The following is a 13,805-nucleotide window of genomic DNA, read 5'->3' as shown; positions in this document are numbered from 1 at the left end:
AGTCATATTCCTAGAAGCCGCACGGCACCTTTTTTTATATTATTGACCTGAGGAATCGGTGAACGCCTGTGAAACGCCTTGTCTGAACCTATTCCTGTGCAATAAACTATTTCAATTTCTTTTAAATTGTACTGGCTACTATGTTCTACAGGGGAGGTAAGCTAACCACTGCCTTTCCTTTTTTTGTTTTATATTGTTTTATTATTTTTGGAAACCTCCAACCTGCAGTTTTAAGAACCACAATACCATTTTTAAAATGGGCCTTGGTTTTTAAAGGGGTATATAAAGAGGGTATATAAAAATAAATTACACATACCTGGAGCTTCCTCCAGCCCCCTCCAGGCTGAATGCTCCCTCGCCATCCTCCTCCTCTGCCTGGATCCTCAGCAACTTGGCCCGAAAAGTTCTTTGGTCTAGGATGTACTGCGCATGCACAGCCCACGCGTACCCCCATCGCACTCCCGTCACCAGGAGCGTCCTGTGCCTGCGCAGTACTACGATGGGGGGAGCGCACATCCGGACTGCACATGCTCCAACTGGCCCGGACTGAAGGACTTTACAGGCCGAATAGCAGAGGATCCAGGTGGCTCGGGAGGATGGCAAGGGAGCGATCATCCTAGAGGGGGCTGGAGGAAGCCCAGGTATGTATAATTTTTTATATATCCCCCCATCTCAGGTTCCCTTTAAATTGTAATCATAGGTTAGTTTGCAACAAACCTTGCTTGTAGACTGTAAATTAATACACATCTGAGGTATTCCATATCTGTGCATAATATGTATACACTAGTGGACCCATGCCCGTTTAAAACGGGCTCTAGGTCTTTTTTTCCTGCCGCCGCCACCAGTGCACATGCGCGCGCCCTGCCGTGCACGCACCCACCCTACTCCCTCGCCTTGCTTCGTGGTCCTGTCCAGCTGTCCGAACTGCGCGCATGCGCAGTAGGCAAATAACAGGGACAGCTGGACGCAGCGACACAGGGATATTATAGTATAGGATTCTCAGGTTAAGGGCCCCTTATAGCCCATGTCCCGTTTATCCTGGTTTGGTTGACCCTCTTGTAGCCCTTTGAATCTCATTATCATCCTAATCTAGAAGGCTACTAGAGAGCTTTATTCCTAGAATAATTCCTGTTGTTTTTTTACTATAGATAACTCAGGTTGGGCATTACATTGAACATGTAACAGGGATTAGTGTGTAATCTTTCATAGTTACTCAACAGTTCTCATTTTTTATACAATGTCTAATGTCTAAGTTTACATTTCTGATTGAACTTTATCTTATCTCTTTCAAATTGGCTCTTAAAGATGGTTGTAATTAGGGCTGAGCTCTCGGATTCCGAATTTCGAGTTTGCCATCGGAATTTGGCAGTTCCGAGTAAGCACTCGAAACTCGAAAATTCGGCAATTCCGAGTACCAAATTCGCGTTTATATTGAAGTCAATAGTGCTAAATTCCGTGGTTAATTGTGAAGCCCCCTTACATGCTATCATCACTAAATTTGGCATGTATATTAAGCAGATGAGTAGGAACATGGTAAAAAAATTTTTTTTGTGAAAAGACCTTATAGTTTTTGAATTAAACGATTTTAAAGTTTCATAGGAAAAATTGTTTTTAAACTGTGTAAAATGACACTGCTGCAGTACAGGTTACTGCATTCCGAGTTCTGTATACATATTGTATACATTTCATGAAAACAGACAGCGTGGGGTCCCCCCTCCCAAGCCTCCTTATCCCCTTGTCCCCCATGCAGGCTGGGATAGCCAGAATGCGGAGTCCCGGCCACGTGGGGCTTCGCACTCTGAGCTATACCAGCCCGCATGGTCCATGGTATGGGGGGGGGGGGGGCTCTGGAGGAGAGGGGCGGCCAACCTCCCCCTCTCCCCCAGAGCACTTGTCCAATCCATGGACAAGGGGCTCTTCCCCACCTCCGGTGCCCCAGGAGGAGGTGAGGGCCACCGACGTCCTGGGGGGTTCATGGTGCCAGCCGGGGGTCCCCTTTAACAAGCAGGCTCTGGAAGCCGCCCCCTTCCCAGGAGAAATGAGTATAGGGGTACACGGTACCCCTTACCCATTTCAGCAGAGTTAAAAAAAGAAATAAAAACACGACAATGAAAAAAATCCTTTATTGCTCTGGATTAACCAGGGATACTTACCTTGCAATAATCCTACGCCAGTATCCTCAGGAGTGGTCCCACGCCAGTATCCTCAGGAGTGGTCCCACGCACCCGCCCAACTCACATAAGTAGGTGGGTCCAGGGGACCAGGGCACCTCCTGCTCTGGTCACCTGGACCCACCATCTATGTGAAAAATGGCTGGTTTCGCCACTCTAGTGTGGCCTCCAGCGTTCCGGGATTTCCCAGTGGCCATTTTGGTTGCATCACTGTTTGCCGAAATTTCTTGTTTCAAAGGCAACATTTTCGTGTTCATAGCCTCTGCTATAAAGATCCAGAGGCTGACTGTGACCATTCAATGGTGGGAGTTCGTCAGTGTGGGAGGATGGTGAGATGTCCTAAGGGCCCGTTCTCACCTGAGCGGGAATCGCGCGATTCCCGCTCACGGCACACCGCTAGTGGTTCTGCAAAATCCGCTACACTATGTAGCGAGTGGCAGTGTTCTCACTGCCGCGGTTGCGGTTAGCAATAACCGCAACCGCTCTGCATGCAGCAGTTTGCCGGCGACGAGCGTTCTGCGATTAGCAATCGTGATTAGCGTGCACAGCACGCTAATCGCGATCGCTCCAAAACCGCCGCAGTGTCCAGCGATTTTTCCGCGCTAATCGCGGGAAAATCACTCCCGCAAAACGCCGGCGGTAATCGTTCTGCGATTGCAAGTGTGAACGGGCCCTAAGAAGATACTGACGTGGGACCACTTCTAAGGATACTGGCGTGGGATTTTCGCAAGGTAAGTATCCCTGGTTAATTTAGAACAATAAAGGACTTTTTTCGTTGTCGTGTTTTTATTTCTTTCTTTAACTCTGCTGAAATGGGTAAGCGGTACCGTGTACCCCTATACTCATTTCTCCTGGGGTGGCTTCCGGGGTCCGCTTGTTAAAGGGGAACCCCGGATAGCACCATGAACCCCCCAGGGCACCGGAGGTGGGGAAGAGCCCTTTGTCCATGGATTGGACAAGGGCTCTGGGGGAGAGGGGGAGGTTGACCGCCCCTCTCCTCCAGAGCCCCCCCCCCCCCATACCATGGACCATACGGGCTGGTATAGCTCAGGGTGCGAAGCCCCACGTGGCCGGGACTCCGCATTCTGGGTACGTGGAGGCCGCAATAGCAGCATAGGGGGCGATATACAGGCTGGGAACGCGAAGAATCACTCGCGTTCCCATGCCTGTCGGCCGGTGACGGCCAAACCGGAAGTGTTCGCTGGCGGGTCCTGGAGCCTCAGAGCAGGGCTGCGAGGGCACCGATCGGCTGCAGGGGGCTGAGGGAAGCCCCAGGTGAGTAAATCTCATTTTTTTTACTTGACTTAAGGATCACTTTATGACCCAGATGTATAGGTAGCCAGATGTGTAGCTAGGTATAGTTAGCCAGATGTATAGCCAGATGTATAGTGAGCCAGATGTGCAGCCAGGTATAGTGAGCCAGATGTGCAGCCAGGTATAGTGAGCCAGGTGTTTAGCCAGATTTATCGGTTGCCAGATGTCCCCCCCCTCCCGATTCTCTCCTCCGCCCCCTCCTAGCACGGTGTGGGTAGCGATCTGTGCTACCCACAGCGTGCAGAACAAGCATCCAGCCACCCTAGGGAATCCCTGGGCAGCCAGCGGGGCAGAGAATGTGAGGGGGTTCCCCTTGTATGCGGAGAATGTGCGGGCGGGGGATCCCTCTCTGTGCGGGTGGGGGGATTCCCCCTTCAATGGTGGCTGTGCGTGCGGGGATCACCCTCTGTGGGAGTGGGGGATCCCCCTTCAATGGTGGCTATGTGGGCGAGGGGATCCCCCTCTGTGTGGGCGGGGGGTTCCCCCTTCTATGGCGGCTGTGTGGGTGGCCTATCCCCCCCCCCCCCCCCATCTCAGCCCGTTGAGTAAATAGATGTACTCACCCGAGGGCTTTCTCCAGCGACGGCTGCAGTGCACCCCCTCCTCCATTTCCGAAGTCTCGTTCACCGTACAGTTACATTACGAGACTTGGACCAAGGGGGATAGGCCGCCCGGCTGGATAGGCGGTAATGACGAGCTGAGCTCATCATTACCGCTTTTTGCAAGTTTTTGCTGGACGAACTCAGCTCGTCCATACCGCCAGGGAGGCTACGGTTTTCTGTTAGATTTACCTGACAGATAGATAATTTCCAACATGTTGGAAATAATCTATCTAACCATCTATCTGCCGAGCAATTAAGCATTAAAGAGGCACTTAAGTCTCCCCAAAAAAATGAGTTTTACTCACCTGGGGCTTCCCTCAGCCCCCTGCAGCTGATCGGTGCCCTCGCCATGTCTCTGTGATCCTCCCGTCCCCGCTGGCAACCACTTCCGGTTTCGCCGTCAGGAGCCAACAGGCTGGGAACGAGAGTGATTATTCGCGTTCCCAGCCACAATATTGCCCCCTATGATGCTATTGCGGCCTTCCTTGCCGCAATAGCAGCATAGGGGGAGATATTGTGGCTTCGAACGCGAAGAATCACTTGCGTTCCCAGCCTGTCGGGTCCTGATGGCGAAACCGGAAGTGGTTGCCGGCAGGGACGGCATTATCGCAGAGACACGGCAAGGGAACCGATCAGATGCAGGGGGCTGAGGGAAGCCCCAGGTGAGTAAAACTCATTTTTTTGGGAGACTTAAGGTTCACTTTAAATGGTCAATACGGATTGGACAAGATGGGGTGTTTTTGGTGGTTAAAAAGGCGGGGGCACAGTGGTATGCACCCAAGGGGCGTAGAGCTAGTAAAAGGCCCTGCAAGTGTCCGCCACTAATACTGCTCTCTCCGGTGCTTGCAGAGTATTGCAGAGTATTAGCACAGTAAAATAATCTGACATACACCTCTTTGGCCGCGCTCCTTCCTGTGTGCTTCCGTCATCTCCCGACGCTCGTATCCTGTGACCCAGCGGCATGTATAAATTGGCATAGCACCTCTATGTCACACAGTAGAGGCACTGGGAAAATATAGAAGCGCACAGGAAGGAGTGCCCGACTGGACAGGTGAGTGTCAGAGGTTTCCACTGTGCTAACACTGTACTCTGCAGGGGCCCTGGGGAGAGCAGCATTTAAAGCGGACCCAAACCAAACATTTAATTCAAAATATTTAGTTGCACTACTCTGACACATACAAAGATAAATAAACACTCCTTCAAGCCTATGAGCATTTCAGTGCATGCTTTTCACCCTTCTCTTTTCATAACTAGGGTTATACTAGGTGGCAGCCATTACTTCTGAGCTTAGTAGGAGGTTTTAGATCATGGGTGTGTTTGTCATCAGCTACCCTCCCTCACAGGGGCATCGTCTATGTGTAATCTCACACAAACTGAGATCCCCTCCCCTGTGACATCATCAGTAGCAGCCTGTGTTTTGTTTTTGTTTTTTTATCTCCTCCACCAGTCTGCTGGATTCTATCCCGGCAATATGAAAGGAAGGAGGGGTTCTGCCAATAAATGTAAAATATTTTATATTTGTCATCATGCAGCTGAAAAAAGGCTGCTATTTATTATTATAAGTTAGAAAACAGATTTTATTTCTGAAATCTTGTATTTTTAATTTGGGTCCACTTTAAGGACACATCCAAGGAGGTTAAAAATTAAAAATCCACTTACTTGGGGCTTCCTCTAGCCCCTGCCAGCCGTCCTGTGCCCTCGCTGCAGCTCGGCTCCCCACCGGTGGCCCGGAGTCCCCTCCGACTCAAGATTCCCACTGCGCATGCACGAGCAGCTCTCAGAGTTGCACTGACGTCATCCGGATTGTACTGCACAGGCGCAGTACAGTCCAGGGAGGCGCAGTACCCAGGGGACCAGGAGCCACCGGAGCTGAGGCGAGGGCTCGGGACAGCTGCCAGGGGCTGGAGGAAGCCCCAGGTAAGTAGATTTTTGATTTCTATTTTACCTGGACCTTCCCTTTAACAAGGGAGACACCTGGGAGAGTGACAGTACTATTGATTTTAAATAGATTTCCTGCTGAAATCCATAAAAAAATGATGTGCAGTGAGTCACAGTGATAGATCCCTCTCTGATCAGATGTCGATCGATCTTTTGGGCACATTGGGAGTAAGTCTGCCAGTGTATAGCAAGCTTTAGATTGACACTGCCTGTCTGACTGGGGGGTGGATTGCTCTGTGGGTTTGGAACTTTCTGCTTGCTGGAATGGAGTTTAAGATTTTTAAAATGCACATACTGTAAGTATAGCTATTACTTACTTCACCATTTGATGCTGTATTTATAGTGTGTGGAATGTAGATGGCTGCTGTGAGTGGAGTGCTGAGCCTGTGTGCCCAGCTTCTGCCTATGCCGTACCTTCAAGCACGGTCCCTGCAGCCAGTGTCCATCCCCTCCTCCGGGGATTGTGCAGCGTGTTTAGAGGAGAGGGGGAAGGAAGGTCAGAGGGCACAGCCAGGCAGAGGACAGTATCCTGCATGTTACAGTGACAGGAGATGTGTGGGGAAGCAGACACTGCAGGTTTGCAAGGAAAGAGGAGAGCAGAGCAATCATCCAGGGCTTTGTAAGGCCTTGTTCATCGGCGTTAGGCAGTCGGCAAGAAGTTAATGCTGTTATTGCTCATTTGCGTTCTTTGTTTATATTTTTTAGATACCAGCCTACAGTGTATTTGTGCCTTTAAGCCGAGACTAATATGCTACTCCTGAAGAAGTGAATTATACAACTGTCTTTTTCATGAAACGCGTCAGTACATCGAGTATATCTCGGCCATTGTATATCTATTACTATTTGAGTTTACGCGGACACTCTGATCCCAGTGTTACCCCACTTGAGTTTATATAGTGGGGTCACTACTTGGGAACGAATTCCATTTAAAAGCCCCACATACAGGGGAGCAATCGAAAAATTGTATGCATTGTTATTGTATGTAACACTTATTACTGTGATGGCTATATCAGCTTGTGTCTGTTCTAGCTATATGCAAATGTTCTTACATATGTTTTATGTGTCTATAATAAAATATATGTAAAAACTAAGAAAACCCTAAGAATCCTCCATGAGGAGATGGACTGGCCCAAAAACCATCGGTTCTGTCAGATTTTAACTGCCTACTTTCTTCGCGATAGTGGTCCTTTGAGCTTTTTCACAATGCACTGCTATGGAGAAAAAAATGCATTAGAACAAGCAATTTAAAGGACACCCGAGACGCAAATAAACGAATGAAATAAATGATTGTATCTATCTTCCTTCTCCTAAGAGTGACTTTTTAAGATATTCCACAGTTTTATTTTATGTTTAAATCTACTTTTTACGTTTTTACTGTTTTTGCTCAATGACATTTATTGAAGTATGCTAGAGCTAAAATCTATAAACTATTGAACCTGTTTATCTCTTTCCTGCTCTCAAAAGCCATTTTCTGCTAGGAAAGTGTTTTATAGTTGGAATCTCTTATCAGTGAGGGTCACACTGTAATAACTTCCTGTCTGAGTCAGGACTGAGTCAGCCACTTCCATACCTGATATTTAATGCTTTCAGGCAGAGAAAGAAAAAAAGGAACACAGCATAGTTATTTGTGTGCTAGGCACTGTACATACACTTCTGTCTCATCATGTCACATGTCACTTCGAGTATCCTTTAAGTGTAAAAGGGCCCTTAGCCTACACTGACAGTTCCTGGTTAGCACAGAATTTACTAATCATTATGAGCATTTTCACTGGTGGCCAACTCGTCCTACTCTCTAGTCTTGCTTCCTGCTCCTCTGACTCCTGCCTTGTTCCAGACTCCACATCATCCTGATCTTTGCTCATCCTGTGCTGCTCATCCATGATCCACTGGCTACCTACCCCTTACCAAAGCCTAGACAGTTCTCAGCCATACAGCTGGTCGGGGCCATCTCTGTGGAGAATCTAGTGTGTGTACAGCGACCCCAACCCTTCTCTGTGCTTCAGCCATCGATCAGCCTAGTAGAACGTCTTGATCGAGGGGAATGATCTCTTACTCAGTTGTACCGCTCTGTGAAGCTACATTTGCTCCATCGTTCCTCCTCCTCCCTCCCTAGCAACTAAATGCATTGCTAGCCTACAGGCTCACGACGCGGCTCTACAGCCTCAGCCCCGCAGTGTCACTGGAGGGAAGGACTCCTGATCCCTGCTGGATGAAAGTCCTCATATGTGTGTGCAAGTCTATATTTCAGACTACAGATGGCCAATAAGAGGCCGATTTTTGTGACTTGCATGCAAATTTAATATAAGACAAGACACAGATCATTTATATTGTGCTTTCCTCCTGGAAGAGTCAAAGCACCAGAGCTGCAGCCCCTAGGGCGTGCTCTAAAGGCAGTAGCAGTGTTAGGGAGTCTTGCCCAAGGTCTCCTACTGAATAGGTGCTGGCTTACTGAACAGGCAGAGCTGAGATTCAAACCCAAGTCTCATGTGTCAGAGGCAGAGCCCTTAAAGTGGACCTGAACTCAGAACTTATCTCTGCTCTAAAAGATACACAACAACATAATAACCTTTAAACAAAAAACTTGTATTTGTTACAGCTGATACAAATCCTAAAATAAATCTGCAGTTTATACTTCCTGATTCATGGAAGCAGACATATTGTTAACATACTGTGCTTTCAAATGGGCTTATCTGCTTATCTGCCATAAGCAGTCACGTGACACAGGGAGGGATCCAATTACAACTTGTGATTAGACACAAATGAGGGGGAATTAAACAGGCCAAACTCTCTAAATACATACAGGGTGCATTTCTCTACGTTTTCCTTCCGTCCTGTGCAAGAGTTCAGGTCCACTTAAACCATTACACTATCCACTAATATAAACTATATTCAGCTTGGAATTGCACTGAGTATAAATGATCACCATTAAAACTTTTAATTGTTAATTCCCAGTTGATTCCATAAAACAACAATCTGTTAGTCAAGTGTGGGCACTATTTTAGCACGCTACAAATAAAAATTGTATAAGAACATTTAAACAACAACAAAACGTACTCATAAAAAAAAATCTTCCTACGGTACTCTTTAACCTCACCACTATTTCTAGTAAAAAAATGTTTATTGTAATAGAATTGGAAAGTGTTACTGTATTAAGACACATGGTGATCTAAAAAGTGCCAGTATTTTAAAACAGAGCAAAAATCGGTAATACATTATTGATCAGAGAGCAGCCACATTTAATTATGAGAACATTTACATTAACACTTAAAACAACATTGGTGCAAGAATATCAGCTATGAGCAATGCCAGCACAGAGTTATCAATGATCATTATTACTATGCTGAACCTCAGCAATAGCCTAATGAGTCTGCCCAGCAGAGTGGTCCAGCATCATGAGACAATGCCTGACAAGGCATGCTCAGCATCACTTCTGTGGAGAACAATATCTGCATAATGACTATGTTATTATAAAAGCAGGACTATGAATACGTTGTTATTGCTGTGATTCTGCCATAGGCTGGGCTAATGTATCTGATTTTACAGGGATAGACAATTCCTCCCTATATATGAGACTCAGCTGACACACAAAGCAGTCATCACAAAATAGATTTCAGCTGCCCTCACTGTGTCACATGACCTGCCAGGTGATCTCTGCAGGCCCCACCCCCTCCTGCACTGGGGCCTGCAGCCAAAGTGCACCAGAGCCTGCTGCCTTCGCAGATTAATCACATTCAAATGTTAAATGAGAGGCTGTATTAAATATCATTACCTGCCGCCAGTAACAAATATGTCTTCTGCCCAACTTCCTTTCCCAACCGGAAATGGTCGTCGGTGGAACAAGTCACCTCCCCGCTGTGCGTTTCAACTCTTAAATTGTGCGTTTCAATGTAGCGTGTTTCTTTCGCCATCTTGTGGCCACTTTGAAAAAGACAAGCACAGAGGATTCACATTGAAAATCGATGGTTCAAAATTAACGTTTTGCCCTATTTTTGGAAGTAGTACAGATGCCTATTTACACAGCTACTTTGTGTGTGAAATTACTGCTTTTATTTTTCCCTTAAAGTGATCCTGAACCGATTAAAATTATTTAAAATGAACACGATATTGATATACCTGCAAATGAATATTACATATTTACCCTCGCCGTCAGTTCCTCTGAGAAGCTCACTATTTTTTTCTTACAAGGATTCCCTCCAGTTCTGACAAGATTTTGTCAGAACTGAAATATATCAGTTGCTGATAGGTTTAGATCAGTTGCTGTCAGTTATAACTGAAAAGACAACTGATGAGCAAGGTGACGTCCATGTTTCCCTATGGCAAAAGTGGGCGATATTACAGTTTAAGGGCCTGTTTCCACGACACGCAGATTGGATGCAGAAAAACTAACTCCAATGAATGCCTATCGGAAAATCTGCATCAGAAAAATTGCGTTTAGAGGAAACCAGGCACATAGGCATTCACAGACACATTCTGCATCCAATCTGCGTGTAGTGGAAACAGGCTCTAACAGTGTGCTGACCAGGAAGCTGTTATGGGGTAATGGCCATTATCAAAATAGAGGACAGAGAATTCCATTGATCACAGTGGGCAAACAGGACGCAGAAGAGAAGAGATTCATGAGTAGACTACAGGGAGCTAAGTATGACGCGTTTATTTTGACTTTTCAGTTCAGGTTTGCTTTAAAGGGATCCTTAACGGAACCTGCAAAAAAAAAGTTTCACTTATCTGTGGCTTCTACCAGCCCTCTGCAGACGCGCCACAGGTTCAGTTAAGGTTCCCATTAAGGTAGCACTATTTCATGTTGTAAATAGATTCTGCGATGAATAGATGGAGGGACAGATTCTGCCATACATGTGGTAGATTTATGTATTTTGAGATATAGATGGATAGATAGTGCCTGTATACCCTTTTTGCATTGCTGAGTTGATTTCTGCAATGCATATTAATTTGCTATACACAGGGACAGGCACTGCCTGATGGGCACACATCTGCGTTGCTTATCAGTGCGGTGTAAACAAGGAAGGATGAAGCAGCACCTAATGAATCGGCTCTTGGTCCATACCCCTATCTCAGCGCCTCCAAGGGTACACAGATCAGTAGTACAAGGATAGGTCGGCAATGCCAGTAATAAATTATAGCTCTTTTATTTAACAAGGCTGCAATGACAGACTGCTGTTTCGGGCAAAGCTTTCCTTTTCTAAATTGCAAAAAAGCCTAATTTGTAGTTTGAGAAAGGGCAGCTTTACCCGGAACAGCAGTCTGTCATTGCAGTCTCGTTTTAAATAAAAGAGCTAAAATGTATTACTGGCAGTGCCGACCCATCCTTGTACTACTGCTTATCAGTGCTTTCCAACAATGCCTTGCTGCGTGTATTTCAGTACAGTAAGTAGTGCTGTCCTTGTCCTGTGTTTGAGTGGGTTTCCTACACGCCTCCCAATCATCCTGGCTTTGCCGGGACTGTCCCGGGTTGGTAGGCTCTTTCCTGTGTCCCGTGCACCCCAAATAATGCCCTGTAATCTTGTCCCACTCGAAGTATAGAGACCGGAGAAGGGAAGTTACTTGACCAGCATTCCTGTACAGAACTCTGTAGTGGGAGGGAGGGATACGGAAAACTACAAGGACACCAGGGGAAGCTGCATGGGAATGGGATGGGGACACAACTACCAGGGACTACTTGGAGTGGGAAAACAAGTCCATCCCTACGTGGGGATGGGGGAACCACTAGACTACCAGAGAAAACTTTATACAGTGGCCACTAGACCACCAGGGAATACTGTAAAGAGGAGGAGGGACCGCTAGAACACCCAGGAAACCTGTAAGGGGCTCAACATAGGGATCGCTATGAGGCTGGGCTGCAGACCAAAGGGTATTATGTTTGAGGATTTAATAGAATCCTCTGTCTAATTTTCTTTGGAGGAACCCCTGCTTATTGAAGTGAAATGCTTCCTAAATAAGTTTACGGAATCTGCTGCCTAATTATGCTTCTTTTAGGTGGAAAAGTGCCTATTTTTTGGGGTGGGAAAACACTGCCTTGCTATGTTGATTTGGACCAACACTTCTGCTGGTGTGTCAGGGAGCCTCTAGGCATAGGCAGTACAGGCCATTGCCTGGAGTGCCATTGATCCAGGGGGTGCCATGTTGGTGGATCAAGCCCCGCCCCCCTACGTAAGCCCTGCCCCCACGGGTGTTCTATTACTTGCTTCTGCTGCATCTGCTTAGCGCAAGTTGCAGGCAGCTGCCACTGTGTCCCTCTGTGCCTTGTACATCCTCCCCCCCCCCCCCCTTTGTGCCTCCTTCAGTCCCTTGCGCCATGTCTGACCCCGTTTGTCCTTCTGTCTCCCTTTGTGCCTCCTTCTGTCTCCATGTGCCTCCTTCAGTCCATCTGTGCCACCTCTGCCTCCTTCTGTCCCCCTGTGCCTCATGTCCCCTTGTTCCTTTCCTTGTCCCTCTGTGCTATCTCTGCCCTCCTGTTCCTCCTTCAGTCCCACTCTACCTCCTTCTGTCCTCATGTGCCTCCTTCTGTCTCCCGCTGTGCCTCATTCTGTCTCCATGTGCCTCTTCAGTCCCCATGTGCCACCTCTGTCCCCTGCACTTTCCTCTGTCCCCCTGTGCCCTCTTCTGTCTCCCTGTGGCTCTGTCTGACCCCCTCTGCCTCCTTCTGTCTCCCTGTGCCTCCTTATATCCCTCTCTGCCTTCTTCTGTCACCCTTGTGTGCCTCCTTCTTCCCCCTTTGTGTTTTTTTTCTGTTCCCCTTTGTGCCTCCTTCTTTCCCCCTGTGCCTCCTTCTTTCATCCTGTGCCTCCTTTTGTCCCCATGTGCCTCCTTCAGTCCCCGTGTGCCTCCTTCAGACCCCCTGTGCCTCCTTCTGGCCCTTATGCCTTCTTCTGTCCCCCGTACCGTCCGCTGCGCCTCTGTTTAACTCCTGTCCTCCCTCTGTCCTCCTTGGTGTCTCATTCTGACCACCATTGTGTCTCCTTTTGTTGCCCATTGTGCTTCCTTGTGTCCCCCTTTCTGTTCCCTTGTGCCTCCTTCTGTCCTCCTTTGTGGCTTCTTCTGACCCTCATGCCTCCTCCTGTCCCCCTGTGCCTCCCTATGTCGCCCTGTGTGCCTTATTCAGTCCCCTTGTGCCTCCTTCTGTCCCCCTTTGTGCCTCATGAAAGTGGGGTCCTGCCTATGTGTATTTTCTGGTTAAATGCTACCCGCATTGTGTATTTTTCTGGTGAAACGCTGCCGCAATAAGTGTAATTTCTGGTGAAACGCTGCTGCATTGTGATTATTTTCTGGTAAAACGCTGCCACATTACGATTATTTTCTGGTGGTACGCTTCTACAATATGTATATTTACTAGTAAAATGCTGCTGCATTACGATTATTTTCTGGTGATACGCTGCAGAATTACAATTTTTTTTAAATAAAACACTGCGACTAGTTTCATGGGGGGGGGGGGGGGGGGGGGATGGAGGTGCCACAGGTTTTCTCGCCTGGAGTGACAAAATGGCTCGAGGCAATATTGCTATGTCTGTTTATCTATTTTTGTATATATGTTTCTTTAGAGTATTGTAACATATTTGAATATTTAAAATTATGTTTATAATGAATAATTCACATGGTTCATTAATTCACATGTATGTGGGCATGTTATTTATTTATTTACGGAGCCTGTTTTACATATAGCGCAAGCGTAAGTTAATAATTCCTTCAGGACCTGGATGATCACGATCATGTGACCCAGGCCCTTGTGGACACGAGTGGCGTGCGCCGATGGGTGCGCGCGCCACCC

The 13,805-nt window shown here is 47.3% G+C and overlaps 1 protein-coding gene across 1 annotated transcript in view; it reads right to left on the bottom strand.

Annotated features, from left to right (window-relative positions):
- Window positions 1-9,814, bottom strand: part of LOC137534581 (oocyte zinc finger protein XlCOF8.4-like) — a 28,426-nt gene extending 18,612 nt beyond the window's left edge. Inside the window, exon 1 of the mRNA XM_068256145.1 lies at window positions 9,795-9,814. The gene's annotated coding sequence lies outside the window, so the exon portion shown is untranslated. The remainder of the gene's footprint in view (window positions 1-9,794) is intronic.
- Window positions 9,815-13,805: the final 3,991 nt, after the last annotated feature.

The sequence above is a fragment of the Hyperolius riggenbachi genome, chromosome 10 (assembly GCF_040937935.1).
Source record: "Hyperolius riggenbachi isolate aHypRig1 chromosome 10, aHypRig1.pri, whole genome shotgun sequence".
Lineage (NCBI taxonomy): Eukaryota > Metazoa > Chordata > Amphibia > Anura > Hyperoliidae > Hyperolius > Hyperolius riggenbachi.
This window is presented reverse-complemented; position numbering and strand designations above follow the sequence as displayed.